Here is a 12286-nt window from a genome sequence, read left to right as displayed (position 1 = left end):
ATATGTATATGTGTATATGTCTATGTCTATATCTATCTATATCTATCTATACTATTGACCCTAGAATAAAGTGGGGATTAAGGGCAACAATCTCCTGCGCAGTTGAAATCCCACATATAACTTTTTACTCCCAAAAAACTTAACTGGTGATAGCCTACTGTTGACTAGAAGAAGCCTTACTGATACATAAACAGTTGACTAACACGTATTTTGTATGTTATATGTGTTATACTAGTATGGTGTGTTCTTACACAATGTAAAGTAAGCTAGAGAAAAGAAAATGTTATTAATAAAATCATAAGGAAAATACATTTACAGTATTTATTGAAAATATCCACATATAAATGGATACAGTTCAAACCCATTTTGTTCAAGTTTAACTGTATATAGATAAATGGATATATGCACATATATATGTATTTATATGTATGATAAGAAAGATCATTTCACACAAACTATAACCTGATTTTTCTCCATGTACCCAGAGTAATGACTTGATAGCCTAATTTAGTTGAAATTGCCTCCTTTTAGTCTCTGCCCCTCAAAATATCCCTCATGTTACTTTAATATTCTACCAATCAAAGAATATGTTGAGTTAGCAGAAGTTTAATTTTTAAAATACTCTTGGGAAAGAGCTGGTTCTTTGAAAAGATAAACAAGATTGATAAACCTTTAACTAGATTTATCAAGAAAATAAGAGAGAGGACCCAAATAAATAAAATCAGAAATATAAGAGGAGCTATAACAACTGACACCACAGAAATACAAAGGATTATACAACAATATTATGAACAACTATATGCCAATAAACTGGACAACCTGCAAGAAATATGTAATCTCCCAAAATTGAATCAAGAAGAAACATAAAATCTGAACAAACCAATGAAACAGAAGCAGTAATCAAAAAACTTCCAATAAATAAAAGTCCTGGACCACAGGTGAATTTTACCAAACATTCAAAGAAGAATTAAGATCAAGCCTTCTCAAAGTATTCCACAAAAGTCAAGAGGAGGGAAGACTCCCAAACTCATTTTATGAGGCCAACATTATCCTAATTCCAAAACCAGGTAAAGACACTACAAAGAAAAAAAAGTATAGGCCAATATCCCTGATGAACATAGATGCCAAAACCTCATCAAAATATTAGCAAATCAAATCTAATAATACATTAAAAAGGTCATAAATCATGATCAAGTGGAATTTATTCCTGGGATGCAAGGTTGGTACAATATCTACAAATAAAGTAACATGATACACCACACTGAGGAAGAGTTGAGTTCCAGGAAAGAACGATAGAGAGTGATGCTGAAGGGCAAAAGAGGCTAATAATGGCTGCTATAGCCACCAATGGTTCCAACCTTCTCCATTGCTAAATCCTTTGAGGAGAGCTGTGTACCCACAGGGAAGGTGGCTGATTTGAGTTTCACCTCTTTCTTAGATGTTAGAGGACATGGACTAGTCAAGCATAATAGGAGAGCCAGAGCAGAAAGGGAGGTTTTCTGGAAAACCCACAAAGTTGGTTGACCATCTCTGGGTTGGATAGGCATGGACTCACAATCAGGGGGTAAAACCTGATTAAAATTTAGCCAAAGGGTTAAACCAGCCTAACCCACATGCAGAGCTGGCCTCTTCCATCATGGAACTTACAGAGCTCCCAGCAGCAATGTATAGTGATAAAGGGAGGGAATCGTGTAAATAGAAGCTAGAGATTTAAAAACTTTCTGCCCAACTTTTTTCTTTTGTCATTTTTTCTTCTTCTTCTATGGGACTGATTGCTCAGTGACTAACATTTTATTCACTTTCTGCCTCTCATTATGATGCTCCACATCACTCCTCCTGTTGTAACATAGAGATGTCCCCATAGGCCTTACATTTCCTGAGTATCGGCCTCTGTTTCTCTTGGGCTCTCTCCTAACCAACTTCCCATTTATTATAACCAAAGAGGTGGTCGTCATTTCCAGTGAGTCATATGTTTGAGTTCCATGCCATTCTTAGGAGACAAAATATTTCCATTGTTAAAAAGATTCATAAACAAAGAAAGGGAAAACAGTTAAATTTTTCAGATTTTCCTTTGGAAACGAACAAAGAGCAAATTTTAAAGCATTATTCATTTATTGAAGTTTTGATTTAAGTCAATAAATAAAATTATTGTGATGTGTCTATAAAATTTACTCAGTATGACTCCCTAGTGATTTAAAAAAACACACAAAGTCCATATATTCCAATTATGATGAGCAGGAGTTTGGCACACATAAATTTAGCATGGAAGCCAAACAGAGGGATTGGAAACTCAAGAAACTGGCTCCACTAATGGAGCCTCTTTCCCTACGTTTCCTCCCTGACACGTTGTTTCAAAATTATTGCTACCTCCCAAACTCCAATCCCACATGGCCAAGTGTGGTCTGATCACTGCCATGTAAATGCCTTACTGTCATTGCCTCTCCAACTCTATATATCTAAGAACTTATCTCTCATCACCTCACATCATTTTCATATCTAATCAGTTCTTGAATTTGACAGTATTGCTGGTAAAACCAGCCAAATAATTTAAGCTGGAAATTTCAGTATATTAGTTTCCTGTTGCCGCTGTAACAAATTACCACAAATTTAATGGTTTAAGACAACACAAATTTGTTATGTTAGAGTTCTATGGGTCACAAGTCTACTACATGTTTCATAAGACTAAAATCAAGGTGTTGACAGACTGTGTTCCTTTCTGGAGGCTCCAGTGGAGAATATGTGTTCTGCTTTTGGGGGGTTTTGACAGAATTCAGTATCTTGTGGTTGTAGGACTGAGGTCCTCATTTTCTCACTGGCTGTAACTTGAGGGCTTTACCAAAATCTGGAAGCCACCCACATCTCTTGGCTCATGCCCTATTTTTTCATCTTCAAAGCTAGCAACTGTGGGATGGGATGGGGAGTCCTTCTCATGTGGCATCCTTCTGACTCACTCTTCTGCCTTCCTCTTCCACTTTTAAGAACTCATGTGATTAGATTGGCCCCACCCAGGTAATCCATAATAATCTCCCCATACTCAGAAAACCAGTATTTAAAAATTATGAAGAATATGAGTTACAAGAGTCCACTTTTTATGAAGAAAAATCCCACAAGTGTTAAGCAAAGGAACCAGAAACCCAGAGTTAGTTTCAGCAATAGAGCCGAGTCTACAAACCAAATTGCTCCCAACTCCTCTCGTTCCTCACCTTCCATCTCCATATCCAGTCAACCATCCTGTGCATTCTTCTCAATGTAACTTGAAGCTGTTGCAAGGATTAAAGACAGATGATGTACTAGTATGTGTGATAATAGTGAAAACTGATTCCTGTGATCCAGGCTTAATCTATCAAGAGCTTCTTACACATTTTATTATTTAATTAGCCAACAACTCTTTGAGATATGTGACTTTATTAGCATCAGTCCTTTTTAGTGCTTGAGAAAGTAGGGCTCGCAAAGTTTATTGACGTGTTCATGGCCTCATCAGCAATTCACTGTAGAGCTGGGATTTGAATCCAGGTAGTCTGATATCAGACTACCCTGTGAGCCTCTATGAGATGATCAGAACCTACCCTGTGAGCCTCTATTCCAGTGGTTCTCAACCATCTGGCCCTTTAAATACAGTTCCTCATGTTGTGACCCAACCATAACATTATTTTCGTTGCTACTTCATAACTGTAATGTTGCTACTGTGATGAATCGTAATGTAAATATCTGATATGCAGGATGGTCTTAGGCGACCCCTGTGAAAGGGTCGTTCAACCGCCAAAGGGGCCTCAACCCACAGGTTGAGAACCGCTGCTCTATTCTATCATGCTTTCAGTATCAAACCCTGCAGACCATAAACTAGTATATAAATGTATGGTATTATTACAAATATCCTCTAATCTCTCTCACCTCTGTTCCTTCTCCCTATGCTCATTGTCCCCTCCTGAGCCTAAGCCTTGACTGCCTCAGACATGAGTGAAATATTAGAATCCTGGAATCTTTTCATTGGAAGGGATCTTAACATTCTTTGCCTCTGACTTCTTCCCCAATACCATAAGCCATCCACCAAATGCACACCATTGGCTGACAATCCCAATTTAGCTCCTAAACAAGTTCTATCTTGCCTACACAGTGGGAATCACACTGAAGTTTTTGAAAGTTTTAATTGCTTACCAACATTTATGTCAGGAGATTTCAAATAAAATTTCAAACTTTCACCCTTCCAAAATTGGACAGTTTAGAAGATGCCTCCTTTACGTCAGCTCTCTGGCCCATTAAAGTATGTCCTGGCTACAGAAGCCAATGAAGATGGCTCTCTCATCTTTATATCATCCACTTGGCATTTGAATATATACTCTTAGGCATTATATTTAACTTTGCCATTTTATGTCGCGTTTTCCTAACTAGATGCTAAGCTGCTTGGTGCTTTATTTATTATCCTCTAGGAATCCAGTCCAGTGCCTTGTATCCAGTAGATGTTAAAAAACATTTTTTGATTGACTGATAACATTATTAAGGAGTCTATCAATCAAGGATCAATCAGGAACCCATGGCAGGTAGTTCAAGAGCAGGCATTTAATCCAAATATCGCAAGGGGTCAGGTCCCTGTGATAGAAAGCAGAGCAGGGGAAAGATGAGGAATGGATCTGAGATCCATGAAGCAGAATCAATGAATGAAAGAATTGAGAATTCTTGGATGACCATTATTCAGAATCTGAAGTTTAGAGTAGTAGTTATAACTGCCAGTCACAGCAGATAGACTGCTTAACAGATCTTTTAAAGGGTGTTAAAATGATCCTTCAAGTACAGATCACACAGTGACTGCAATAATGTACCTTTAATTGACTTTCCCTCTTTCCTTAATGCCTTCTCCCTGCTCCCTCACTCCTAATCCCTGGAATCAACTCCCAAACAAACTACCTGCACCCAAGTCATGCAAGGTCATATCTGGATGTTTCTGAAATTTACTTTTTTCTCCCCACTGTTTGATACTATGGGGTATAAGACTCAAAATGTGGACTGGTTAGTTGTCTTAAACCTGTGATTGTGCTAATACTAATGAGTATTTACTTCCAACACATTCATCACCAGGTTGGATGAGAAAGATAAAGGTTTAATCTTTATGAGTGGATATAAAGAGGATATGACTAACCTCCCTTGCGTGAATATTTTAGACCCAGCCAAAACTTGTAATCTGGTGGCAGTCCTTCTCTGGATTGAATTACTGTTTCATAGAGAGATGATCAAAATGAGGTGCCACACCTAGGCACTCTTATATGGGAACCCTAAAAACAATATTATTTTGTTACTAGAGGCCCAGTGCACTGGAGGGGGGGGGTCCCTCAGCCCAGCCTGCACCCTCTTGCAGTCTGGGAGCCCTCGCTCCTTACTGCCCGCCTGCTTGCTGCTCCTTACCACTTGGCTTGCTGCTCCTTAGTGTTGCCACGGAGGTGGGAGACGCTCCCACCACCACCACTGCACTTGCCAGCTGTGAGACTGGCTTCTGGCTGAGCAGCGCTCCCCCTGTGGGAGTGCACTGACCACCAGGGAGCAGCTCCTGCATTGAGCATCTGCCCCCTGGTAGTCAGTGTGCATCATAGCAACTGGTCATTCTGGTCATTCCACCATAACATTCGCTTAGGCTTTTATTATATAGACTAGAGGCCCAATGCATGAAATTCATGCAAGGGGCTTGGCCCCTGCTGCCACAGTGGCTGCCTTGTCACCCACCGCCGCGGCAGCCGCCTCTGCCTCCTCTGCCTCGGCCCCCGGCCTCTGCCGCCTCTGCTGCCTCTGCCTCAGCCCCTACCGTCACGGCTTCGTCCTGAAGGTTGTCTGGAAGGACATCTGGTCTAATTAGCATATTATGCTTTTATTATTATTATAGCTTATATTGGTACTTTAGGGCTTGGGACAACACTCTTCCAAGAACTGTATTTTCAGATTTTACTACGTGACCAACAACATGAATGAAAACATTTCTACTTTGGCATAGCCTAAATGTGTTTACTTGAGCTGTGGCCATTTCATGTCATACTGCTCAATAAATGCTCTGACATAACATTTTTATTAAATGAATAATAATGACATCATTCAAGAAAACTTCAGTTCCTAGCTGATGGAACTTCCCAAAGTGCAAATGATCGACAATTCTAGGTGGGCCTTGACCAAATGGGAAGAGAGTAAGATGTGTTCTAGGTCCCCCAGCTCCTGTTTCTTGCTCTTCTCCAACCCTCTCACACCACCCATCTCCTTGTCCTTTCCCCCTCCAGAACTAGGCTCTCTCAGGGGTTTATGGGCCACCCCTCCTCCAAGGGTCTAGGAGATGCATTTTAGAGTATTCATAAATTCCCTGAAATAGAATACAAATTTCTGTGTGTATTCATATGCATTTTTTCAGAGAAGAATAGAGTCCCAAAAGGGAGTCTATTTTTAATTAATAAGCATTTATATAGCATTACTATGACCAGGCACTTCATAAATATTATCTCATTTAGTCCTCATAAAAAACCATATTAAGTAAGTTACCCTCATTTTACTGGTAGGGGCAGAAACTGAGGCACAGGGAGGTCAAGTAATGTGCCCAAGATTACTAGTAAAAGGACAGAACTAAAATCTAAGCATAGGCACTCCAGCCCCACACTACACTGGACTACTTATTTTGGGCTGTGGTCTGAAAAACTAAAGCACCACTGACCTACTGGCTATCTGTTCTGTTCCCTAAGGAGGGATGTGCACTTTAGGAAGGATAAGGTGGGAGATACTGGGGCATTATCCCCCCTTCCTGGTACCCCTGAAGTTAGATACATAGACAGTAATCTAGGCTGCTGGTCAAGGCCAGTGCACATAATGCTAGCCATGATTTGTGTTCACTCTACTTGTGAAGGCTGATAGCTTCTGGAACTATTTCAGTCCAATATGTAAATGTGGCTTAGTGCTTCAGGGGGCTGGCTGGAGGGAGGCAGACTGCCTTTATTGGACACTTACTACACTGGTGTTATACCCTGCTTCTTTGTGGAATCTCTCCACATTCCCATGAAACAAATGACCCTCTAACCCAGATCTCATCACTCAGCCATACTAGCCTCCCTGCTGTTTCCCTATACACAGGGCATATCCCCACTTCAGGGCTTTTACAATTGCTGGTCCCTCTGCCTGGGACACTTTTCATCCAGAGAGCCCCTTGGTTTGCCCTGGCACCTCCTTCAAATTTTGCTCAAATGTCACCTTTTCTAAGAAGTTGATCCAGACCACTCTTTAAAATCACAGCACTTTCCCCCTTAGCCTGACCCTTTCCATTCTCTTATTCACAGCACTCCTTGCCAACTAATGAGTACATATATTATTATCTATGTGTGTACAAACACACACAAAACTGCAAAAGTGGGTGTCTTCTAACATTTCATGCCCTAGACCCCTCATTTGCCTCATCCTAGTCCCAGTCCTCTGTAATATAGAAGATTTTTTTTTGGCCTACAAAAACCAATTTTCACCCCCATGGGGGTGATATTGCCCCTGTAGAGAATGCATACTCTAGGATTATCTCTGTTTCCTCCTGAAGAAATACAGTTTATAAAAGCAATGATTGCTTGGGTGCACCCTCCTCCATGAGTCCTACTAATGTCTAGGGTGACTCTGCTATTGGTTGACATGTTCTTTCATGCCACAGCAACTGTAATTTATAAGTTAGTGAGAGTTTTTTATGGCAGAAGCACTTGGTAAGATGGAGGTGAGGGCACTATGGGTTAGGATATAGAGTTTCTGGTCTTCCTTGGATCATACCACTCTATGCCAGTTCTCAGTTGAGCAATAATGGCTTGGCATCTTAGTTTAGGTTCAGAGCCTTTAATAAGGACTCAGTACCAAATGGACTCCCCATTCTCCCCTCTCACCAGCCCCTACCCCATTCTCCCCTCTCTCCGGACCCTGACAGAACAATGTTTTTTTTTTTATATAGCTATGAAATAAACAAGGAGAATGATCTGAAGTGGGAAGGCCAGAGTGGGCTACAGCAATAAATTGGGCAAGACATGATGAGGACTTGAACCTGTGCTTCAAAAGCTGGCATGAAAAGAGAAGTTCAACAGATACTTACAAGGTAAGATGAGAGGATCTGGGGGTGGGGGTCATTGGGATGTGGGGGTGAGGGGAAAGCAGGAGTCAGCTGCCAATAGTTAACCTCTCAAACCCCAGCAGTCCATGTGACATTGCCCTGAATCCCTCAAGTGTGGTAGGAAGGTTAAGAACCTAGACTCTGAAACTCAGACAGCCTAGGTCCAAATCCACCACTTATTAATTTTCTACAACTTTTGTAACTTTGGGTAACTTACATAATCCACCTGATACTTCAGTTTCCCATCTAGAAAATAGGGATGGAGATAATCATAATAAGACATACTTCATAGGTACTACTATTACAGCATTGAGAAGAATATACAGTAAATACTGCTCATGTAAGTAATTAATACAGTGAGGTTCTCTCTATTTCTCATTTTCCTAGTGACTTTTTAAAAAATGATTTCTCCCTTCTATTGAGCAAGACTGCCACTTCAGTTTCTTTTCTCTTTATATTATTTGTTTCAAACTGCCTTTGGGATTTTCAAAATGGCCTTGGGATCATTTTAGAAACATGTGAGGAAAGAGGCAGAAGTCAAAGGGTTTCAGATCTGGTGACCATACCTTGTTTCCTAAGTTCTTGTATAAAGTCAAGACTCAGCAAAGTTTCAGGGAAAAATTGGAAAGCACAGCTGATCATGATGTTATTAGGTTGTCCTCTAGTTGGGTGCACAGTCTCTCTAGGGGTCATAGGCTGGTTTCTAAAAATTAACATTAATTTCTTTTCTGATTATAATAATGTGGGCTTATGTGGAGAAAATTCTAAACCACAGAACAAATGAAAAAGAATAACTTTAAAAAATAATGTTGGCTGGTTGTATGTATCTTCAGAATATCTTTGGGCCAGTTTTCAGAACATAAACAACTAAATATAGCCTTGGGAGATGTTAGTATTATGTTTTATTTAGAAGTATTAACAGATACAAAATTGAGCTCATTGGCTTCCTAGTATGTGTGTTGGCTTTGTAATGTAACATCATGGCTAGGCTGAGCTACATTTCCAGAATTCCTTTTTCTGTATGTTTCTGGGTAGTATGAAACACAAGAGAGCTTCTTGTGGGAGATTTGGGTAGAAGTAAAGTAGATCTCACATGTTGACATTTATCAAGTGCTTCACGTCATTAATATGAGGGAGCTACCAGCTTTGGATTCTCTGACTCTTGGGCCAGGTATGTATTTAATTTTGTGCTGAAGGGCTCAGCTTCTGCAGAAAGTTCACAGGCAACAAGAACTAACATGGCTTTCCGTCTGTTTTGTGGCTACAACTCGTGCTTGTGGTTTCCAGCTTGTTCTTGCTCTCCCCATCTTATATACATGCTCCCTTCCCTACTGCCTACTCTTCACAGATGTCAAGTTCTAGCATCAGATATGAAGACAACAGCTTTACAGAGACTGCTTAACCAGCTTCCACAGTTGTATAAGATCAAATCCCTTTGACAAATGTGTGTGTGTGTGTGTGTGTGTGTGTGTGTGTCTAGTGATTCTTATTCTGTGATTGAACCCTGACTTATACAGTATGAAATAGAAAAGTTCTGAAGCAATTAGAGCAAATAGTCTATAACCACACTGTTCAATACAGTAGCTACATGTGGCTATTTAAATTTAAAGTTAAATAAACTTTAAAATTCAGTTCCTCAGTCACTTTTCAAGTGCTCAACAGCACTTGAGCCACATGTGGTTGGTGGCTACTATATTGGGCAGTATAGATATCTAACTTCCACTATCACAAAAAAAATTTATATTATACAGTGATGGTCTCTAGTGATAATGGCTAGTATTTCCTGAATGTTTACAATGTCTCAGATGCATTATAGGCATCTGTTTTACATGCATTAACTCATTTAATCTGCATATAACTATGAGAGAGGTACTGCTACTTTATAATAAAGAAACTGAAGCACAATGACCTTGTTACAGTCAGAGTTACATGCCATACTGTGAAGGTCCCAGTGGCCTAGGTTGGCACAAAGGGAGTAGGTGGCTCTGGTGGAGGTTCCTGCTCTCAAATGACTCTCTTCTGATTGGATAATGAACACCTTAGCAGTGACCATAATGGACTTTTTCTTAGATTGTATAAACCTGGTTTCTTATATGATCTCAAAAAAGAAGAGATGCCTACCTCACCTCCTTCCAATAGCACAATGAGATGTACCAACAACCCTGGTGAAAAAGGGTCACTCTCAAATTTATTAGTTAAGGTAAAGCAAGTTGCTGCAATAAATAAACCTGAAATCTCAGGGGCTTAAAAAAGTAGAAGTTTATTTTCCATGTGTAAAGTGCAATCAATAGCCTAGAGTGGAAGGCAGGGTAGGGCAGAGAGAGGGGTATCTGCTCCATACAGTCATTCAGGGACCCAGATTGACAGAGGCCCTGCCATCTTCAATATGAAGATTCCAAATTTGCTCTGGAGAGCAACATGAAACAGGCAAACAATGAGGGGAATCAGGTGGGAGATATTTAATGGCTAGACCTGGAAGTAGCAAACATTGCTTCTGCCCACATCCATTGGCCAGGACTCAGTCACATGGCCACTAATTGCAAAGAAGGCTGAGAAATGGAGTCTTTATATGTGCTGAAGAAAAAAAAATTTTGGTGAGCTTCCACATCAGATTTAATTTGAATGCTGTGGAGTAATTAATACCCATTAAACCAATGATGGCACAAAATGCTAAAATCATTCTTCCAACCTACTGTTTTCTCTCTTGTTTTTTTGTCATGACATTGACAAGGTCAAAGGTCAGGTAATCAGTGTGAATCAGAGAAGTCTTTTGCCACTTTGAGAGTAAATATAAATACCCCCTTCTTTTTGACTCACCTCCCAGGTTTTGTTCTCAACAAACATCCATATAATGGTTTTGTCATGAACCTCAAGGGTAGGACTCCCGCCCTAACTGGTTTGGCTCAGTGGATAGAGCATCCGCATGCGGACTCAAGGGTCCCAGGTTTGATTCCGGTCAAGGGCATGTACCTTGGTTGCAGGCACATACCCAGTAGGGAGTGTGCAGGAGGCAGCTGATCGATGTTTCTCTCTCATTGATGTTTTTCTCTATCCCTCTCCCTTCCTCTCTGTAAAAAATTAAAAAATATATATTTTTTAAAAAAGAGTAGGACTCCCACATGATGAACTAGTTTTATAAATAGATACATACTAGTAAAATGTGCTACAAAAGGCTGGGATTATGTATAGTTATGCTGCATCCTACTTAGTTAGAAATGTAGTATTTCTGAGTTGCCTCTATTTTGAAGCCTAATCTTTGCTGTGGCACTTCTGGGTACAAGAACCTTAACAGGCCCTTAGGCCTTTGTAATGTTTGTGACTCCTGTCCTAATGTCTTCTCCTTATATGTCTTTATCTTGTCATGAGCCTTGAAAGTCTGATATGGGATTCCTCACTTTAAATAACATCTAGTTCTTGACTTGGTAATCTTTTTCATATGAATAAAATGCCCATGTTCATTTATTTCCAATGGATGAGTGAGTATACCTCCTTAAACAAGCTTTAAATGTTATTAAGAGACTGGGTTCTTGAGAGAGACCAACTTGGGTTTAAATCCTGGCTCTGTCTTGAGTAAGTTTCTAACATTTCTCTGCTTATATGACTTCATCTGTAAAATGAGGTTGATTACTTTTAATATAATTACATTACATTTATAAAGTATTTTATCGCAGTTCCAACAATAAGTTACAATGATAATTAATTCAGACTATATGATTTTGTGTCCCTGGATAAAGTTTACATTTATGTAATAAACTGGGTGTTTTTTTTCTTAATGTAAACAATGTAAAGGGTATCAAGTAAAAAAGATGGTTACTTTCCAAGATTTGCATGTATATGATTTCCATTCTGACTATAAAACATTCTTATCTATTCACTAATGCTTGATTGGTGAGGATATCTATTATAAAACTGTGTTTATCTAATTTAAATTTTGATAGCTTAGGACCATAGGAAGGCCTCTTAGAAAGACCATGGAGTTCCATTTATTCACATTACATATCAGGAAACTAAGTTAATAGAAATCCTTTTCTAAGAGACTTGAAGATGACTTGGTACAATACTGTAAATCTAGAAAACTGGCAAAGGTAGTCCCTTGTACTACATTTCATTATTTCAAAAATTGTTTATTTACCCACAATAGACAGCATGAAAAATTTTGAGTGTGATGTTTGCTTTGTTTGAAATTACACC

General features: G+C 39.5%; 1 protein-coding gene and 1 long non-coding RNA gene across 6 annotated transcripts in view; one reads left to right on the top strand and one right to left on the bottom strand.

Annotated features, from left to right (window-relative positions):
• ADGRG2 (adhesion G protein-coupled receptor G2) overlaps positions 1-12286 on the bottom strand; it is a 114644-nt gene that overhangs the window by 48229 nt on the left and 54129 nt on the right. The gene's annotated exons all lie outside the window — the stretch shown is intronic.
• Positions 1-12286, top strand: part of LOC132223329 (uncharacterized) — a 107251-nt gene that overhangs the window by 54605 nt on the left and 40360 nt on the right. Inside the window, exon 2 of the long non-coding RNA XR_009450463.1 lies at positions 7940-8080. This is a non-coding gene — a long non-coding RNA (uncharacterized LOC132223329). The remainder of the gene's footprint in view (positions 1-7939; positions 8081-12286) is intronic.

This window comes from Myotis daubentonii, chromosome X (assembly GCF_963259705.1).
Source record: "Myotis daubentonii chromosome X, mMyoDau2.1, whole genome shotgun sequence".
NCBI lineage: Eukaryota > Metazoa > Chordata > Mammalia > Chiroptera > Vespertilionidae > Myotis > Myotis daubentonii.
This window is presented reverse-complemented; position numbering and strand designations above follow the sequence as displayed.